Genomic DNA, 9,627 nt, shown 5'->3' on the forward strand with positions numbered 1-9,627 from the left:
CGCCCACGGGCCACTGTCCTCTGGGAGAATAGAGAGGGGGAAGGCCGGGGGGGGGGGGGGGGGGTCGTGAAGGAAACAAGACCTTTGGGAGCCAGTGGAGGATGTAAAGGATACCTGCGCTGCCCCATTTCCTGTTTTGCTGTATTGTGTAGACGTCCATCGTTACCTGAAGCCTCGTATGTGCCTGCGTACCCGGGGACACGCGCGCCGCCCGGCCTCCTTCCTTTGAGCGCTCAGAGGCCGTCCTGCTGGGTACCAACCGGACACCGACCAGGACGGGAGGCATGTGCTGTATAAGAGACAAGCGGGTCCAGGATCAGTCTGTTCCACAGGGGCTTTCAAAAGGACATCCTTGTTGATAGAGAATATTTCTTACGAGTGACTAGTGTCCAACGAGGCAGTTTGGCCCAGTGAGCGGGGTTGTTTACAGCTGCGTTTATTGAAACACTGGATGAAAGTGTCCCAATATCAGTCAAAATCTAAAAGTTAATCTACAGAAACAAATAATTTCTGGATAATGTTTATCAAATTAAACATTTTCAATCCATTATTTCACTGTTTGAGTTCAAATAAGTAGTAATTGGCCAATCCAGTATCAACACTAACACACAGTATACTGTACTTACTACCCTGTATTTATTTTATTGGTTTATTTGATACGGAACAGATAAATAAAACATAAATAAAACATGTTTCTGTAAATGCGCCAGCTAGCTTAAAGGCCATTTTTCATCTCCAGTCCCAAGAGGCAGATGTTATAATATTAACCCCAAAACAGATACAATATTCACGCTTTACAATTTGCGAAGTCAACACAAATAAAGCAAATCAAATGAAAGGATGATTCTTAAGAAAGAAACGTGGCGTATGTGAAATACATAAATCAGTCAGACACAGCTAAAAAAACAAAAACACGTGAAATATAAGCCAGTAGACGTTGGGTCAACAGGACACATTTAAATGAGTTTGTCCTCTAATGGTCACTAGTCACAGGCGCAGGTATTGGACCTACAGCTCTACAACACTAGGTGGCGCCACAGGGCTGGAGAATAGGTGTGTGTGTGTCGGTATCCACCAACTCCAAATCTAAGGTTTGGGGGCTTAAGATCTCCTGCACCAAGTGCCGGATGAATGCTGTTATATGTTCAAATAACTTTGAAAAATGATGAACTACTTCATAATCCCATTCAAACTTGTTATCTACTGTGCATAAACAACTTGTTATGGCAAAGAAAAACTGCATTTAACCATGTGTGCGTGTGTGTGTGTGTGTGTGTGCGTGTGTGTGTGTGTGTGTGTGTGTGCGTGTGTGTGTGTGTGTGTGTGTGTGTGTGCGTGTGTGTGTGTGTGTGCGTGTGTGTGTCTGTGACAGAGCGAGCCAGCGGCGGGTCCATTTCATAAAAGCTCAGTGTTTGTGCGTGGCGGCGCCATGTTCCCTCTATCACCGAGACGATCTGACACAGCAGCACTGCTGCCTGTGGCCCAATCTGTTGAATCGGTGTGCAGCAGCCGTCCCTCACAGCCCCCGGGGGGGGGGGAACCGTCTTCTCAGAAACACCGGCATAAATCCCCGTGGATGTGTGGAGGTTCAACCGCTCGCTCTTTGAGTGATAGTTGACCTGCTGGCACACTGGGAGTGCGTTACATCAGCCCGGACACAAGTGTCCCAGACGGGGAGGAGAAAGAGCGCTTCGAGTGACGAGGGGACGGAGTGGGGGGGGGGGGGGGGGGCAGGACGACAGGAGCGAGGTGCCCGGCCCGCTGACAGTTATGTAGATGTAATCCCTTCTGATGGGCAGCTTGAGCTCCCCCGCTGAACGCTGAGGCACCGGCGAGGCTGTGAGCCGGCACACGCAGTGGGGGACATCACACACACACACATACACACACACACTCTGTGTGTCCGTTGAGCCCCTTGCTGCTCTCTGGCGAGGCTCGCCGAAGGGAGGGACAAAGGGGAGATTTTCCTCTTTCTTCAAGCGGCGATGGGGCCGGCCTGCCGAGGGAAGAGCGATGGATCCTCTCCAAATGCCACCGTGGGCGCTCTAATGCTTGCTTTGTCCCCCCCGTAATTCTATTATGGAAATGGGGGGTGCGTCCCCCGCTTTCTTGCCCTTCTTGCTCCATCCTGGTTCCGGGGTTCCTGTCCCCACACCCTCGCCAGAGAGTTTCCGGCACAAGAACACAACAGTCAAATGGCCCCCGGAGGCCTCCTAGTTGTGGTGAAAAAGCTTGTCTTCTTTTTCGATATTTATCTGAGTCCCGAGTAGTTTTGAATTGATCTAATTTTCTCTTCTTCACATTTCTGTCATTGTTTGCGAATCAGCAGCAGATGAAATAACGATCCAGAGATGATTTTCCACTTCAGTAAGTTAAACGCTATCATGAATGATTTTTGAAAAGATTTTGAAATCATCCCCAATGCTACGTTGCTGTTGGGAGGGAGTAATGGGGTGGGTGGGGGGGGGGGTTGTCAGGGCGGACCCTTAGGCCACGCAATGACTCGGTAAATATCCAGTAATGTTCACTTCACTGGGACTGGCTTTGCTCTCCTTTGGGCAACACTTCACCCAGCGGCCCCCGGAGAGCCGCTAATCCCTCCAGCCTGGGAACCACTCCAACTTACAGTCCCTTAAAATGTCTTGGTTTGTGCATTATTAGATGCTATGAATTACACATGGGGACGTATGGTTGGGGAAACATGGCAACTGGCAAACATGGCAGTGATAAATCTGAAATAATGAAACAAGGCTCTAAGTGGAACCAGGAGGGCCTCGCTGACCCAAATTTGAGGAAACTCGATAGACCCGCAGAGCTGCTGGAGGCAGGACTGCTAGTAAAGCTGCTGGTGCCTAACCCTGGGAGGACGGAGGAGGGTCACATTCCTGGCCTTCACAGCGACCCTGGTGGAGATAAAGGGTGACTTTATTCAATAAGACTCAAAGAGTTGGAGGCAAGTAACCCATGTTTAGCTTTGATCAATGACTTATTGATCCAGAAGGGACGAGCCGAGGACTCATCCACGACAAGCATCTTCATGCTCATTCCCCTCTCTGTTCATTAGATAATACGCTGGCCGACCAGATCGATGTGCGCATAGGCAGCCGCCCTGTTTGAAGCCCCTGTGCAGTGTGCCACAGCTTCTTTTGGTCTTCTGAGCCCAGTGTGTGCACTGTGCACTGGGCACTGTGCACTGTGCAGAAGCCTGTGCACATGAGCAATGGAGCCCTGACGCCCAGGCGGAGGCCAAGCTGCTTTTTCATTTTCGATTCCCAGCCGGTAATGTAACATGTTTGGGTTGGTTGGTCAGTGTGTGTGTGTGTGTGAGGGGGAGCGAGGACGTGTGTGTGTGTGTGTGTGTGTGTGTGTGTGTGTGTGTGTGTGTGTGTGTGTGTGTGTGTGTGTGTGTGTGTGTGTGTGTGTGTGTGTGTGTGTGTGTGTGTGTGTGTGTGTGTGTGTGTGTGTGAGTGCGCATGGGTCAGTGTGTCAGAGAGAGAGTAGGGAAGAAAGTATATTGCAGGACAGATAATGAATAGCTCTGTCACAGAAAGGTTATGCTAATAAAGTAGGTAGTTTAACGGAGGGGGTGAAAAGAATGCATCTCGCCTTTCGCCCCCTTCGCCGTGGGTTGTCATCGAGAGTGAATTAGTTTTATGCCGAGGCGAATGGAAACCAATAAAGCTCCATCCACCAGTCAGGCCATTACAAACATACCCCCCACCCCCACCGACCCCCGCCTGCCAATGGAAATTGCATTGGCCGCGGTTTAGGAGACGCATGCATCTCAAGTTTCAACTCCTTTGAAATTTTCATCGTCAATAAATTGCTAGATCAAGCAGATTACTTAAGTGTATTTTGGCTTCTTTTCACAGCTGGGTGACCTCTGCGTGCGTGTGTGTGTGTGTGTATTTATATGTGTGTTACTGTATATATCTGTGTGTGTGTGAAACAGAAGAGGTGCTCGTTCTTAGACTGCTCTATTGCTTTGGCCTGACTCTTATGTCTTAAGCAATGTGAACAAAAAAATGAAATGACACCAAAACACTGACACATTGTTCCATGTCCTTTTCTCAACTCTTATATACTATATGCCATCATTTGAAACATAAAGGGAATTTCCATCTGTTTTATGCTATGTGCAATAAAAGTATTTTGTCTAGAAACTCCATAATCTCATGATATATCACAGCGAGCCTGAGAAACGTTAACTCTCATTGAATGGATGTGCTTTGAAGACGTACTGTTCGAGTCACCTATTGAACGTGCAGAACACATCACTTTCAAAGGACCTGTCCATCACTTCTGACCGCCGGTCAGGCCAGCAGCTCCACTTTCTTCAGCCTCGCTCCCTTCCCAGGCCTTTCCACTGGAGGAGGGGAATTAAAGGGAGTGTCTTAGGTTGATAACCCCTCTCCGTCCCCCTGATGCAGGGAACCGAGCAGAACAGTCTCCAGACAGAGCCGTGGTCAGCCCCAGTTGGAGGAGGGGGAGTTGGCAAGTGAGGGCAACAGTAGGGAAGGCTGCTGGGATTGATAAAGAGTGAATGATGGCGCTCAAGCTGAGAGTTATCTATCTGTTCATATGTTTGACGGACCCTTTCTGACTCTCCCAATCACTCCCCCAGTCACGTGAGAGGGGCTCCGCTGTGGCGCCAACTTGTTATCCGGCCCACAGAGGCCAATAGGTTTGTGCACTTTTGGGTTATCACGAATGTGCATTACTACATACCAGCTGTATGACTCCGCTGATAAGGCTGAGGTTACATGCTGACTTGTTTCGAATGTGTGGACCATCTCTGCTCTGCAGGCACCTGGCTTATAGATTCACACATGCAGCTACTCGTACAGCCTTGAGGGGAGAGTGCTAACTGGGAGAGGGCTGATTCCGGCTGAGCTGCACAAGTGAACAGTTTGGGTCCCTCTCCGTGGGGAGAAGCGCCACACGGTGAGCTTTGATGGAGTAGAGCCAATCGCATGATAGATGACCCATTTCACAGTGAGGAAGAAGGGAAGCCATGACAGAAGGCAGGGGGATGTGCAGCTGAGCTGACCACACACACACAAACACACACACGCACACGGCCACTACAGCTCTGATGCCGCTGCAGCAGGGACGATACCTGGGAAACCTTTCCTCCCCTCCCTGGCGTGTTGAAGCACCGCATGCCCTACAGCGACAGGTCTACATGATTATTCATTTGAATGTACTTCTTGTAGATACTTGCTCAAAGCCATAGTAACACAGTGTCTCTGTAAAATATTTATAGAAGCAACCCAATAGTTAGACAAAGGTAGCGCATTGTTGGAGCTTCTCTCAGCACAGTGCATGCTGGGACAGGTGAGCAGAGCCGTCATGGGGTTTGCGTTGGAGATTAAGGAAACGCTCTTGTTGACATGCGCTGCTGGGATTTCCCACTTTGCTTCACAATGCCAATAAAATAATCTATTGTAAGTAGCTGTCTGGTTTATCTCGAGAAAATAAAATAACCCCTAAGTGGACATAAAAGTAGTTTGTTTGCATTTTTCAGGATTTGTTTAATTTTTTTATTGCAGAGAAAAAGGATTCAAATCCAAATGTGCTTAAATTAACCAGAGAGCTTGTGTAAATTGTTCCAGGTATTAAATAAATCCTCGTCCATTTTGGAAAACAAACTCTCAGAAAGGCATTTTTTAATTGTTCCTGTGTATTTTTTGACAAACAAAGGGTTTAAAATATTCTTAGGATCTCTACACAGCTGGTTGGGCTTCTTTCAGATGTAGCAATGCGACCTTAGCCCTCACATGTTTCACACACATGTAGCACGCACATGTAGCACGCAGACTCTTGGGCCTCTTCTACTGTTCACTGAATGTTACAAGAAGGAGCGATCGAGCTTCTCAAATCGAACCCGTCATCCTTTTTCCACTTCTCAATCGACGCGTTGCTAACAAACGGGCCACTAATCAAAGATAGCACGTATAAGTTGTGACGGGCAAAGTGCAATGGACTGTGAGAGTGCTGGCAGAGGTGTCTGAGAACCAGGATAAGAATGGGAGCTGGACAGACATATCAGCCCCAGACGTGGCAAACCAACTTCCCCCATCAGACATTCCTGCTTGTGCTGCTGCCGGCTCCAAATCACCACCCTGCCCGGGCAGCGCTGAAATACAGAGATGGATGCGCTCTTACACCCATACACCCCCACCAACCACCTTTTGACATGTTTTCTTAGAGGTAAACTAGTCAGCATGTGTGCTTTTGAAACCCACACCAGTGAGAAAAGACTAAACAATGTGTTCCAAGGACTGGATAAATATTGAATATTGCAAAGCCAGGCCACATCAAAAGCACAGTGAACGATCACAAAACAGGCAAAGTTTAAATAAAGAAGAAACGCATACATTCATTTTATTACACTCATGATTTTGTCAACCCCCCACTCCCCATGCAGTATGTTCTTCAGTCTGCCTCTGTTGGTGATGGGGTGATGCGCTGGGAGCTGTGAGGTTGGTAGTTTGAATCCTGGCTGCTCCATGTGCCACGTTGATGTGTCCCTGAGCAAGACACGTAGCCCTGATGGCTCCCTCCCTTCTCACAGGGTTCAAACTCTGCGGTTCTTTCTCCATCCTTCCTGCCTTCTGCTCTCTTCTCCTGTTTGCTATCTGCTGGCTCGCTTCAGTTCCTCACCCCATGGGTCGGTGGCACTCTGACATGGGACACACACACACACACACACACACAAACACACACACACACACACACACTCTTTCCTCAGTGCTTCCCTCCCCTCTCTGTAACTCAGGAGAGGCCACGGCTCACTGGCTCCACGCCGTGGTAGACCAGCTGCTCCCACGTGGCTCAGAACCTACTGTGTCTTTATTTGTTTGCTGTAAACTAACCATGTTTTCGGCACTCAATGTTGAGGCACTTTGACTAACTTTGATTGTTTCTGCTTCATGCTACTGTGTACTTCCGCTGCAGTTCAAACGAAATATTGTGTTTTACTCCACACCATTTATTTGACATTTGATACAAATTCTGAGGTAGTTGTTAATGATTAAACCAGTGGTTCCAGGACCTTTTTGGCTTGTAACCCTTCACAGAAGAAGCGGGCCCCGGTTGGGGCTCTTTGACACAATTCAGATGTCAGTTGGAAGTAGTTTCACCAGAGAGGGGTCCCCCTCCACACTTGCCAGATGTTTGCTGTTAAAGAACGGTTTTAGGGTCAAGAGGTCAATCACTCCAAAAAGCATAAATTAGAGTATTCCATAAAATCAATTCACATTTGAGTTTTTCATTTTTTTTCCTCTACTGATCTCTCCAATCTATGTTGTGACACTTTGGTTGGGAACCACTAGACGATACATATGATATATAAAGGAGTTAGAGATATCTAAAGTAGCTACTCCTCCACTGAAACAATGGTACGTTGCTTTTACCGTCAGTGTGAGCCTTTCACAAGACAAATGACTGGAGAATCACTGCTCAATCACATTTCAATTTAACAAGTGCGTAAAACTTAAAAACGCGTACGGGTATTTCCGTGAAGGCATTTGTATCAATCCTCAATAATGTGTAATATTTCAAATGCCATCCATAACCAAGTTAACTTGCTCTCAATCCCCACTGATGAATTCCACTTTCTGCTGCCGCTGCGTCAGGTGAGATTAAGTGACAGTTGGAGTGACAGGCTCATTAGGGCTTCATTACATGGCTGCATGGACAGGAGGAGGTGAGAGGCCCATTAGATGAGCCATAAAGCAGGATAGGCTGGCTGGGCGACTGCAGCAGGCCCTCCGCTTCATGTTCACTCATGGGCCCGGGGGGGGGGGGGGGGGGGGTGTACACACCTGGAACCTTCCACCGAGAAGGACACTGGTGCAGGTCTAGCAAGAAAGTGAGGGCGGATTCTTAAAGTTGAGCACAGGAGGTAGCGCTGAGGTGACTGCTGGGTACACACACACACACACACACACACACACTGTCTGCCAAGGACACTAAAGCAAGTTTAGACTTTTCCTCGTGTTACTCAACCAAAAGAAAACAGAACAAACAGTAAAATTACTTTTCTAAGTTTGAATAGACACGAGTCATGACATGAACTCTTCACTCTAGATGTTTCAGGGCTGCTCCTCCTTGAAAGGAAGCCGTAGCCAATTGTCCTGCTGTTAAATTAGAGTGTGACGCCTGGCAACAAAAGTCCATCAGAGATGTGTTTTCTTTGGGAGCAACCGAGAAACGTATCTCGAGCTGTGGTGATTAGGGTTTTGAGGAACCATTATGTAGTTAAATTAAGTGCTTAAATGGAGACCAGGTTGGCTTTTCTTAGAAATATTTGAAGTTAGAGATCGAGTGACAACTCCAAATCAAGAAAAAGACCGTGGTCAAACAGTGTTTACACAAATTTTACAATGTTTAGACTAATAGGTTTGCGGTATTTAGCTGCTTGATTAAAAAAGTTTTGGTCAACCACTTTAAACTGATCTTAATATTTTCCACAGGTCATTTGGTACACTTGAAGGCCTGTAAAAAGAAAATCCTGCCGTTGACTTCATCATTAGCTCCTCCCATCTCGGCCACCGTGCAACATACTGATAGAGATGCTGTTATGTGTCCACATACAGGGAAAGTTCTGCAAGCAGGTTTCAGCACCTGTCGCCTGGCTCCTTGCACTTCCTTCACGGAGATAAACAAGTCTGTTGGGGTCTTACTGAAACAGGCTGCACCCGGGACTGTTTGCCAGTGAAATGTGTCTTAATAAACATCATTTGGATTCACTGGGACAGCTCCCACAATTACACAATTGTTAATGTAGTGTGGGCGGGTGAGTTTAGAATGGGAGAGGGCATTGTGTGCATTTTTATCTTTAGTAGCAATAACCTTGCAGAAAAACATAGGATGCTAATGAGTGCGCATTAGGTCTTGTAATTGTTTCAGATTTTAAATTATTATATTCTTCAAAAGCTTGCTGTCTTCATTAGGTAACTGCAGCTTTTCTGGGCTCCAACTGGCTGTGTTGGACACCGGCGAGTCTCTGCAGTTTAAATAATCGCTGCAGCTGTTCTATGGATTTCCTTGGAAGTCCCTCTGAATAAAATCAGCCGTGATAAGCTCTACCTGTGGGTTCCATGTCCTCAATACTCCAAACTGTAGAGCAAATGAAGTATCACGCGGCAGTAGGCACAAAATATTTTTCATTAATGTCATCTGACTACACAAAGCAAACAAATCGCAGGCCAAAAAGATGAACATCTACAGGGTCCAAACCTCTACTTAAAATGTCATCCTTTTTTTTTGTCCAACCACAGTTTCTCATATCATTTTGCCAGGGAATACATAAGTACCGTGCGTTGGTTTTCCTTTATCCCCCTTCCCTTGACTGCAGCGATTTTCAGCGGTGGTCAGATGTGACCTTTCACCCCGGCAGCACACTGACAGCTTGATGGCAGAGAGGCTGGTGTCTGATGCTCACTACTGCAGATATATCGCTTGCTCTGCGGTCTATTCCAGGAGCCACTGAGGCTGAGAGAGAAGAGGGTTTGGATGGAGATGGAGGATAAAAGATGGATGTATTGACACTAAATATTCACATTTTCCATCACTCTGATTTGGAGACCAATCGCCTCGTATCTTCTTGCTCTCTTCTCT

This window comes from Pungitius pungitius, chromosome 13 (assembly GCF_949316345.1).
Source record: "Pungitius pungitius chromosome 13, fPunPun2.1, whole genome shotgun sequence".
NCBI classification, from domain to species: domain Eukaryota; kingdom Metazoa; phylum Chordata; class Actinopteri; order Perciformes; family Gasterosteidae; genus Pungitius; species Pungitius pungitius.